Raw genomic sequence first — 12111 nt, 5'->3', positions numbered from 1 at the left:
CTGGTGTCAGCAGAGGTCCCTTCCCCAACTTCACAACCGGATTCTGACCTGTCGTTCATGGATGTCACCCCGTCCTTGTCGGTGACGTGTGGGGACCCGTCGGTATGACTGGCTTTAGTGTGTTCAGCCCCCATTTAAATCATCATTCTGTGGTTCTGCAATGGAATTGTAATGGATACTATCGTCACCTTCCGGAATTGAAATCCCTTCTTTCGTCTTACTCTGCAGCTTGTGTGGTTCTCCAGGAATCTCATTTTAATGATTCTCACTCACCGACCCTACGTGGGTTCCGTGCTTTCTGTCGAAATCGGGTCGGACCCCTGCCGGCTTCTGGTGGTGTTTGTATGGTGGTCCGTACAGACATTGCTAGCATGTGGATTCCTCTTCAAACTACATTGGAAGCGGTTGCTGTTAGGGTCCACCTAGACTCTGCAGTCACAGTTTGCAATCTTATCTCCCTCTTGACAGGACTCTTACACCTGCAGCCTTAACTGCCCTTCTTCAGCAACTTCCTCCTCCCTTCCTCCTCCTTGGGGATTTTAATGCTCATCATCCCTTGTGTGGCAGTGCCTTCCCATCTAGACGAGGTCTTCTTATAGACCGGTTTATTGCAGACGACGACTTGTGCCCTTTTAATGATGGCTCCCCTACTCATTTCAGTGCTGGTCAAGGTACCTTTTCTGCCATTGATCTTTCTCTTTCTTCTCCCTCTATCCTCCCTTCATTGCACTGGTCGCCACACGACGACCTTTGTGATAGTGACGATTTCCCGTTGATTATATCGCTCCCATCCTGCTCCCCGATGGACAGGTTACCTCGTTGGTCTTTCCAACGCGCCGATTGGCCTCTATACACTGCACAGGTCGTGTTTTCTCCCTCTTTGTCGGGTTTTATTGATGACGTCCTACGTGACATGTCTGACGCGATTGTTCGCGCTGCTAACCTTGCTGTCCAGCGCTCATCTGGACCATTTCGTCGCCGGCAAGTCCCGTGGTGGAGTACGGCCATTGCCATTGCCATCCGTGATCGCCGTCGAGCTTTGCAACACTTTAAGAGCCACTCATCCGTAGCCAGCCTTACTACCTTTAAACGCCTCCGCGCTAAAGCCCGTTATTTAATCAAACAGAGCAAGTGGATATGTTGGGAACGATTCGTTTCTTCCCTTGGTTCTACTGTCCCTCTGTGACGGGTATGGGCTACACTTCGCTCTCTCCAAGGTTGCCATCGGCAGTCCACTCTCCCAGGCCTTCACCTCGCAGATGGCCTTTGTACGGACCCATTAGTTCTTGCAGAACATCTTGCGACCCATTTTGCAGTGGCCTCAGCGTCAGCCTCCTATCCAGCTGCTTTCCTTCACCTGAAACAGCGGGCTGAAGCTTCCACCTTATGTTTTACACCTTGTGAGTCAGAATCTTTTACTCAATGGGAATTTCTTTCTGCACTTTCTTCTTCTCATAATACAGCCCCCGGTCCAGATTCCGTTCATAACCAACTGCTTCAACATCTCAGTGCTCCACAACGGCAACATCATCTTCAGGTGTTTAACCGTATCTGGCTCCAGGGTGACTTCCCTTCTCAGTGGAGGGATAGCATCGTGGTTCCTGTCCTTAAGCCTGGTAAGAACCCCCTATCTGTTGACAGCTATTGGCCAATTAGTTTGACCAATGTTGTTTATAAGTTACTTGAACGGATGGTAGCCTGTCGGCTCAATTGGGTCCTCGAATCTCGGGATCTATTGTCCCCTTACCTGTGGGGCTTTTGAGAGGGACGGTCTCCAGTCGATCATTTACTTCGCTAGGAATCCGCAGTTCGGCAGGCTTTTTCCCAGCGCCGCCATTTAGTTGCAGTGTTTTTTGACCTTCGCAAGGCCTATGACACGGCGTGGCGCCATCACATCTTACTTACCCTTCATCAGTGGGGTCTACGGGGCCCACTCCCGATTTTTATCCGCCAGTTCCTGTTCCATCGGTCATTCAGAGTTCGAGTTGGTACTGTTTTTAGTTCTCCACGGACCCAGAAGACGGGCATCCCACAGGGTTCTGTCTTAAGTGTCCTTTTCCTCATTGCTATCGATGGACTTGTGGCCTCTGTCGGTTCTTTGGTCGCCCCTGCCCTATATGTGGATGATTTCTGCATTTGGCTTAGTTCCTCTTCGATGGCATCTGCAGAGTGGCAGCTCCAGGGAGCTATACGGCGTGCCTCTGCATGGACCCTCTCACATGGGTTCCAATTCTCTCCTCTAAAATCGCGGGTGGTCCACTTCTGTCGCCGTACTACGGTCCACCCTGATCCAGAGCTCTATCTCGCTGCACAACGATTGCCTGTGGTTTCACAGTTTAGTTTCCTGGGTCGTCTTTTCGACAACAAGCTCACTTGGTTGCCCCATATCAGACTCCTGAAGGTAGGATGTTTACGTAAACTCAATGTCCTTCGCTTCCTTGCCCACTCCTCTTGGGGTGCGGACCGTTCTCTCCTCCTCCGTCTTTATCGTGCTCTAGTTCTGTCTCGTTTGGACTATGGTTGTCAAGTTTATGGTTCAGCTGCTCCTTCCACACTGCACGTGCTGGATCCAGTCCACCATCGTGGTATCCGTTTGGCCACCGGTGCCTTCCCTACTAGCCCTGTTGATAGTCTCCTGGTTGAAGCTGGGATCCCACCCCTTTCTGTTCGGCGGTCCCAGCTTCTGGTGTCTTATGCCCTCACTATCCGTTCTTCTCCCTCTCATCCTTCCTATTCTATCCTGTTCCCAGACCATGGACGTCGCCCGCCCGACTCCCGCCCTCGGGCGGGTTTATCGGTTGGGCTGCGCCTTGCGTCTCTTTACCGTGATTTTCAACTTCCTTCTTTGTCCTGTCTTCCTCGCTCCCTCCCCTCCACCCCTCCTTGGTTAGTTCCTCGGCCTCGAATTCGGATGGATCTCCGCCGCGGTCCGAAAGATTCCATCCCCCCGGTGGTGTTTCGTTCCTTTTTCCGCAAAATTTTATGGGAGTTTCGGGATGCTGTTGTTTTTTACACTGATGGCTCTAAATCTGCTGATCATGTTGGGTATGCCTTCACGTCCTCTGTTGGAACGGAAAATCATCTGCTGCCACCTACATGTGGGGTGTTTACTGCGGAATTGATGGCAATTTCCCGGGCCCTTACCTTTATTAAACAATCCCAACGCAACCGCGTTTTGTTATGTACGGACTCTATGAGTGGCCTTCTTGCTATTGACCGGTGTTTTTCGCGCCATCCCTTGGTCTCTGCCATCCATGACCATCTCGCTGATATTCACCGTGCTGCTTGTTCCATTGACTTCCTATGGGTCCCTGGCCATGTGGGTATCCCGGGAAATGAGCTCACTGATCGTTTGGCTGGGGGAGCAGTTACTTACCCCCCGTTTCCTGTAACCCCTCCTGCAGCGGATTTACGGCTTCACATCAAATCCCACTTCGCGCAGTCATGGGCCAATTCTTGGGAGGCTACTCCACTGTCTAATAAACTTCGTGCAATTAAGGTGACACCAGGCCCATGGCGTTCTTCCTTTCGCCTCTCCCGAAAGGACTCGACCACACTGTGTCGTCTCCGCATTGGTCATACCAGGCTGACCCATGGTTTTCTTTTGCGTGATGAGCCACCCCCGCTATGTGGTTGTGGAGCCTTCCAGTCAGTGGCCCACATTTTGGTTGAATGCCCCCTTCTTTTGGCTCTGCGTACTAAGTACAGACTCCCCCACACTTTACCTTTGATGTTGGCTGACGATTCCCGGATGGTCTCTCTGGTTCTCGGTTTCCTCCGGGAGAGTGGTTTTTATTCTCAGTTTTAAGGTTTTTAATCTCTCTGGTGTTGGGGCAGGGCGGTTAGTGTTTGGGTGTCTCCCACTGTACGCCGTGTTTGGAGATTACCCGATTCACCTCCCTGACCGAGATCCTCTTTTCTTCCCCTTTTACTCTGTTTTTACCCCTTTTTTTTTTTGAAGGATTGGTTAGTCTCCTTTTCCCATACGTACTTATACATTCTAGCGGTTGCACCTTTTAAGTCACAGGTGGTCTTGCCTATGCTGCTTCAGCATAGCGTTGGGTTTGTTCTCTTGCTGACTTGCCTCATTTTGTTTTTACCATTGACAACATGACTGCCCTTTTACGTTTTTAGCTTTTTCCCTTTTATTGTTCTTTCTTGAGATGTCCCATTAGCGGAATGGACCATATTTGAAACAAGGGACTGATGACCTTGCTGTTTGGGCCCTTAAACCTCAAGCAACCAACCAACCAACCAACCAACCAATCAATAGTTCCCCTGAGCATCCGAATTACCGTCTCCTTTTCCCACCCACGACAGTCCATCTCCCGCATCGGCGGCCCAGGTCGGGGCTAACGATTGTGGCATGGGCGGTCCCTTCTCTCCGAACTAGTCCTTCCCTTTACCACCTCTACTTGCGGTCCGTTCACGTACGCCTCCATGGTGTGCGCCTCGGCCACAGCTTCGTTTGGACCTTTCACATGGTCCTAAGGACTCTGTTAACCCCGTGTCTCTCTGCTGTCACTACCTCTCAATTCTTGACCTGTACCGGGGCTCTGAAGTGGTTTACACCGACGGCTCGATGGCTTATGGTAATGTGGGCTTCACATAGGTTCATGGAGGACATATTGAACAGCACTCCTTGCCAGTTGGCAGAAGTGTTTTCACTCCAGAGCTGGCGGCCATATCTTCTGCTCTTGAGTACATCCGCTCATGCCCTGGCGAGTCATTTCTCCTGTGTACTGACTGATTGAGAAGCCTACAAGGTATCAACCAGTGCTACCCTCACCACCCTCTGGTGGCGTCCATTCAGGAGTCCATCAATGCCCTGGAATGGTCCCGCCGTTACGTGGTATTTGTGTGGACCCCAGGACACGTCGGAATCCCCGGCAACGAACTTGCCGGCAGGCTGGTCAAACAGGCGACGCGGAAACTGCTTCTGGAGATAGGCATCTCCGAAGCTGACCTGCGTTCTGTCTTACACTGAGGAGTTTTCTGGCTTTGGGAGACAGAATGGCATAACAGTACGCACAACAAACTGCATGTCATTAAGGAGTCTATGAATTTGTGGATGTCTTCTATGCAGCCCTCTCGCAGGGACTCAGTTGTCCTCTGCCGTCTCCGCATTACCCATACGGGGCTAACGCATTTTTACCTACTGCGTCGCGAGGACCCACCTCAGTGTCACTGTGGCTCCGAAATGACAGTCGTCCACCTCTTGCTGGGCTGCCCACTTTTAGCCACTCTGCGGCAGACATTTAACTTTTCCAGCACCCTGCCTTCGGTGTTGGGCGACAATGCTTCCACAGCAGCTTTAGTTTTACGTTTCATCCGTGAGAGTGGGTTTTATACTTCTATGCAGGTTTTAGCGCATGTCCTTTGCCCCTCTGCGTCCTCCACCCTAGTGCTTTTAGGGTGGAGGTTTTAATGTGTTGTAGAGCGGCTGACTTTCCCTTTTTATTCTCGTGGTTGGCCAGCCAATGTAATCTGCTTTCATGTTTTACTCTCTTCTGTTTCTAGCGTCTAGCTTCATTAAGTTCTTGATTCCACAGATACTGTCCCAAAAACCACTCAGACCACAAATATAATTTGATTTCAGACACAATTTTAGGGTACCAGGAACCCATAGGATTTTAATACCGATAACAAAATATGAGCTTTCAAATGAAAAAGGTACTAAACGTCGTCAGAACTATACCAGTTGAAATCTCTCACTTTGGAACAACCTAGTGAGACACATAGGCAATGGACGCATCAATCGTCACCAGTTCTTAAAAAAAGATTGGGGGGGGGAGGAGGAGGAGGAGGAGGAGGAGGAGGAGGAGGAGGGAGAGGGAGAGGGAGAGGGAGAGGGAGAGGGAGAGGGAGAGGGAGAGGGAGAGGGAGAGGGAGAGGTAGAGGGAGGCAGGGATGTAAACGTTCATTCGGCAAAGGTCAAACTTCTGTACATTTTTTTTCTGAACTTGAGGGTATTTGGCTTTGTGCTTTGCCTTTCTAAACATCTGCTATTCCTGTTCTACTCGTGGACTCACAAATCGTGTCGAGAAGAACTGTACAAAAATTCTGAAATTGGTTTATGTTCAAAACGGTGTGTTGATTTTTTTTTATAGTCCTACTTTTTCTTTATTTAATATCCGAAATTTTCGCGTCCAGGAGAACTAGCAGACAGAGTGCTTTGTGCAGCGGAAGTGGCAAAATGGTGAGAACTGATAACTTCAGTACAGCTACCATTGGTGTACTGCTGGTGGGAGTCATCAGATGTCAACCACTTTCGGTCGTACTGTAGTGCTCCCAAGCACAGCATTTACCTCTAAACCTCGAGCAGAGACAGAGCAGAGGAACAGGTAGACTCGGAAGAAACTTCCTACTGAATACAGTTTGTACACGTGCCTAGATATAGTATCTTAAGGGCAACGAAGTTTGTCACTGTAAGTGGACAGCTCAGACTAATTCATTGTGCATGAATTTGAGGTAAAGGGGGGAGAAAGGGAAGGGGTTGCTGATGTCAGGTGCATCGGAACATTACAGAGTGTCAGCGGTCACTAGTGAAAATATGCTGAACCAGCATTCGAACCTGGGATCCCCTGCCTACTAGGCAGGTGTGTTAACCACTGTGCCACCCGGCACACAGTATTCATTGCAACTGCGCAGAATATCTCGGCGCGCCTCACAGCCAACCCGCATTCTCACAGTGTGCCACTTATTCGCATTCCATGCCCATTTCCTCTGAGGTTCCTGCACAAAGTCAGATGTGCCTGGGTATCTGCACTGCAGGTCGATCCATTACCTACCCAAGCGAATCAGTTAATCAATGAATGTATGGGGTCTGCTCTTTCAGACACGTCCGAAAGACTAGACATCATGCATTCATAAAATACATTGTCCCAAAGGGCGTAGGGACTGAGCGGGGCTAGGCATCGGGGTATGGAATATTTCAAAAATTTTGGAAGACAAACGGCGACTTATAAGAAGCTATTAAATTGCAGTTGCTACCCGCCTAAAAACTGCGCAATACCGACCTCCAAATTATTTTCTTGAAAGACAACCTGAGCACACGTCCCTTTCCCTGAGTGGTGAGGGTTGGGGAATGAGAGGGTGGCTTTACACTAGTTTGGACACACTTGATTGTGGCTGTAGAATGGTGGCAGAGCATTATGCCAATGGTTTTACGTTGTGTGGACAAATTTCATCAACGTGTAAAATGCTAACTGAGCTATTATACAACTTTCCCCGTGTTTGTTACTGCCATATCAATGAATTTCAAATTTGCTATTTAGATTTCATTATTTCCTATTAGTGTATTTCATGAATATATTTAGTTAGGGTTGCTTTCTGTTTTATATATGCTTCCTTAGCCAGTCCATAAATACCAAACGAGGTGCTAAATACCTTGTTGTCATGTACATATGAAACCTTGTGATTGTCAAGCCTCCTAACGTTGTGCGATCCGAATAAAGCACCAACAAATATTAAATATTGTAAACCTATTTTTTATACTGTATTTGAACGAGATATCGTTAACATTAACCATTTATAAACTTGTGGAGAGACTTAGAAGGTAGCTACTTACATAAATGTTGCCAAGTATGAAAGCAGTATGGCTTTTCTCTTGCAGGAAAGAGGATCGTTCGTTGAATAAAGGCCCTTGCATCTGTGCTGCCACCATGAGTTTCAATTCGAGCAACAATTATTCTTTATCTACAGGTATTAAACTTTGCCTTTTCATTACATGTTTCAATCTACAAATCTTGTGAAAACTAAAATGTACTATCATTATTATAATGGCACTAAGGTCCTAAAATATATTTGTACAACACTACTTTTATTTCAGTGTCCTTTTCAGTGAATGTGAATAAATGCGATAGACCATTGTTTAATTTCCCAGTATGTAAAATGGCTTAAGCTACTTTGATATACTTTGTAACAAATATTTCTGAGTAGAGGCGTGAAGAGACCTTCCTATGCATAGGCAAAATACAGCGCATGTCATGTTGTTGTGGTCTTCAGTCCTGAGACTGGTTTGATGCAGCTCTCTATGCTACTCTATCCTGTGCAAGCTTCATCTCCCAGTGCCTACTGCAACCTACATCCTTCTGAATCTGCTTAGTGTATTCACCTCTTGGTCTCCCTCTACGATTTTTACCCTCCACGCTGCCTTCCGGTACCAAATTGGTGATCCCTTGATGCCTCAGAACAAGTCCTACCAACCGATCCCTTCTTCTAGTTAAGTTGTGCCACAAACTCCTCTTCCCTCCAATTCTATTCAATACCTCCTCATTAGTTATTTGATCAACCCATTCTTCAGCATTCTTCTATAGCACCACATTTCGAAAGCTTCTATTCTCTTCTCGTCCAAACTATTTATCGTCCATGTTTCACTTCCATACATAGCTACACTCCATACAAATACTTTCAGAAACGACTTCCTGACACTTCAATCTATACTCAATGTCAACAAATTTCTCTTCTTCAGAAACGCTTCCTTGCCATTGCCTGTCTACATTTTATATCCTCTCTACTTCGACCATCATCAGTTATTTTGCTCCCCAAATAGCAAAAATCATCTACTTTGTGTCTCATTTCCTAATCTAATTCCCTCAGTATCGCTCGATTTAATTCGACTACATTCCATTATCCTCGTTTTGCTTTTGTTGATCATCTTATACCCTCCTTACAAGACACTGTCCATTCCGTTCAACTGCTCTTCCAAGGCCTTTGCTGTCTCTGACAGAATTAAAATGTCATCGGCGAACCTCAAAGTTTTTATTTCCTCTCCATGGATTCTAATACCTACTCCGAATTTTTCATTTGTTTCCTTTACTGCTTGCTCAATATACAGATTGAATAGCATCGCGGAGAGGCTACAACCCTGTCTCACTCCCTTCCCAACCACTGCTTCCCTTCCATGTCCCTCGACTCCTATAACTTCCATCTGCTTTCTGTACAAATTGTAAAGAGTCTTTCGCTCCCTGTGTGTTACCCTGCCACCTTCATAGGAATACTCGTATTGGCTCGTGTTACTTCTGAACGTCACATACGCTTGCTACAATTTTTAAAATTTCAACTGTTCTGTGGAAGTGAAGCAGGTTATCATTTTCCCTCTTCACCTTTTGGCAATGCAAAGGGTTGGTTGAATGAGATTTTTACTCTGCAGCGGAGAGTGCGCCGGTATGATACTTACCGGCAGATTGAAACTGTGTGCTGGACCGAGACTCGAACTCGGAACCTTTGCCTTTCGCGGGCAAGTGCTCTACCATCTGAGCTACCCAAGCACGACTCGCGCCCCGTCCTCACAACTTTACTTCTGCCAGTATCGCGTCTCCTACCTTCCAAACTTTACAGAAGCTCTCCTGCGAACCTTGCAGAACTAGCACTCCTGAAAGAAAGGATTTTGCGGAGACATGGCTTAGCCACAGCCTGGGCAGATGTCGGATGTAATAGGCAGAGCAGACCGGTGAAACAAGACAGGTGGCGAACTGTAGTGAAACTATCAGACTTAATGCTGGGCTGAGTACAAATGTGTGTGAACACGCAGTGCTCCGAATGATCTTAATGCCTCCACAGCCGATCACCAATGCATGTGTCAATTTAACATCACTACATTGACGAGTATGACTGAAATGGGCTGTGGCTATGCCATGTCTCCGCAATATCCTTTCTTCTAAGAGTGCTAGTTCTGCAAGGTTCGCAAGAGAGCTTCTGCGAAGTTTGGAAGGTAGGATGTGAAGGCATTTTTTTTCGTGATTTTCTTTAGACTTCTATTCTTTTTGTTCATATGGGCATTTCTAATTGTGATTATATAACATTATACTGTGGTTTTTAAATGTAAACATGTAATTGTGATTATTTCGTTTGCCAACGGATAAATGTTTCTTGCTTTGTACCTGTGGTAAAGTTTGTAAAGTTCTCTTTTGGAATATTATTAATTGTGAAAAATGCAGTCAACATTTTATAAAGATTTATGTAATTTACGATAACAATATAACATCTATAGATAGGGGACAGCGATAGTGATATCGATAGACGAAAGGTTGTTGTGTAGTAGAGGGGATGTGTGTGTGTGTGTGTGTGTGTGTGTGTGTGTGTGTGTGTGTGTGTGTGTGTGTGTGTGTGTGTGTGTGTGTGGCGCGCGCGCGCGGAAAGATAGTGCTGTGTTTATGAAAAGCATGCGTAATTGTATGGACAGTGATACCGAACTATCAGATTAATTCTCTTTACCACTGAGGTACGTAATGCCATCGCCAGCGAACTTTAAGAGCAAATAAACCGGACTGTGAAAGTGCCGCTAACAATACTTTGTTGTGGCCGACACGAACAGCGCTTTTATGCGAATGAACTTTGCTGATATTGGTTTTGGGTGGTGGAACTGTTGTCTATCGCATTCTATCAAGCCATGAAAGTGAAGACATTAATTAACTGTGCAATATAGATGACTTTCAGTGACGTTGTCGAAGTTTGAAATACGAGAACAGAGTGGACATTATTTACGGTGTGCTTCACACACAAGAACAATTCTATGAACTGTGTATTTGTGGGTAAGACTATATCAATGTGACGAACTGTGTAATTATGGACGATAGCGTCACGGACAGTGCATAAAGTGTAAAAACGAGCGATGTCTACGTAATGTACTTTGAAAGAGAGGACATGTCAACGTTCGTATACTGGCGTCTTGCGGTTTGTTAATCACCACGGGGTTAATGATACAGCTGTGCCGGAACTTTATTTGCGTTTCGCCGGAGAAGATTAACCAGCGGAACTGCCTGTATTCTTTGTTTAGTTTGCTTTCTGCTAACGAAAATAAAATTACAATCAGTGAATTAAAAGTTGGCTGGTAGTCATTGTTGAAACACCAGTAAATATAAACTTCTTCCTCTAATTAGAACTAATTCTCCTTGCATGCCAAAGTTATTGTAGTTATTTTATGTAGTTTTATATATTGTCATGAGACTAGATATATGACAGTGACTAATAAGAGTATTTTGTCACGAAATATGGCTTCGCGCGAAAATTACGGCGACCGCCAAAATTGCTTGCGCTCTGACCAATAACGTAAAAGCTGCTATTCCCGTATTGGTGCATTTCCTGACGTGAGCGTGAATTATAAATTTCAGCTGTCAAATCACGTAGGGGCTGTTTACCCAGTAATAAAAGTTTTTGGAATTGTATTGCTACGAGTCGTCGTATTAAGAGACACTGGTTATACTCAAAACCAAGCGATGTGGCGCAGTGGTTAGACACTGGACTCGCATTCGGGAGAACGACGCTTCAATCCCGTGTCCTGCCATCCTGATTTAGGTTTTCCGTGATTCTAAATCACTCCAGGCAAATGCCGGGATGTTTCCTCTGAAAGGGCACGGCCGACTTCCTTCCCCATCTTTCCCTAGTCCGATGAGACCGATGACCACGCTGTCTGGTCTCCTTCCCCAAAACCAACCAACCAACCAACCTATACTCAAAAGTGGGTAGATGTATGGTGAACCCCCGCCCCCCCGTGTTCATGCGATTATTAACAGTATTGTGTGTGATTCACGAAATTTTCACTTTTTCTAATTCCTTTCAGATATTGTCTTAGATGTCTTTGAAGTTTCAGAGAATATATACACAATTTTGTGGGTTCAGGTTAATTTCAGAGCAGTTTCTCGTGAATATTAGAGTTTTCAGTTCATGAACAAAGTGGGATCGTGACCAATTGAGAACAAAGAGTGTTGTTTTCCAACTAGAATTTTGGATGACTTCACAGTTCACATTTTGATAATTATATTTCCTGTGGGTTGAGGTCGTCACAAGGAGACGAGATACTGGCAGAAATGAAGCTGTGACAAAGCATTAGTTGCTTAAATCATCGTGTTTCTGTCATTTCTTTACAGGTTGTATTGCTAATTATTTTTCACTGTGCTATTTTTTAGTTGTGTATACATTGATCAGGCAGAACAGCATGATAACCTACCTCAGAGCCAGTATGTCCGCCATTGGCGCAGATAACAGCGGCAGTGTCATGGCATGGAAGTAACGAGGCACTGGTAACTCGCACGCACGAGCACGCCACCCAATTCCCGTAAATTCCAGGAAGGGGAGTGGTGATCAGCTCTGACGCCACGTCCAGATCTG

This window comes from Schistocerca nitens, chromosome 10 (genome assembly GCF_023898315.1).
Source record: "Schistocerca nitens isolate TAMUIC-IGC-003100 chromosome 10, iqSchNite1.1, whole genome shotgun sequence".
NCBI classification, from domain to species: domain Eukaryota; kingdom Metazoa; phylum Arthropoda; class Insecta; order Orthoptera; family Acrididae; genus Schistocerca; species Schistocerca nitens.
The sequence above is the reverse complement of the archived record's forward strand: the minus strand, read 5'-3'. Positions refer to the sequence as shown.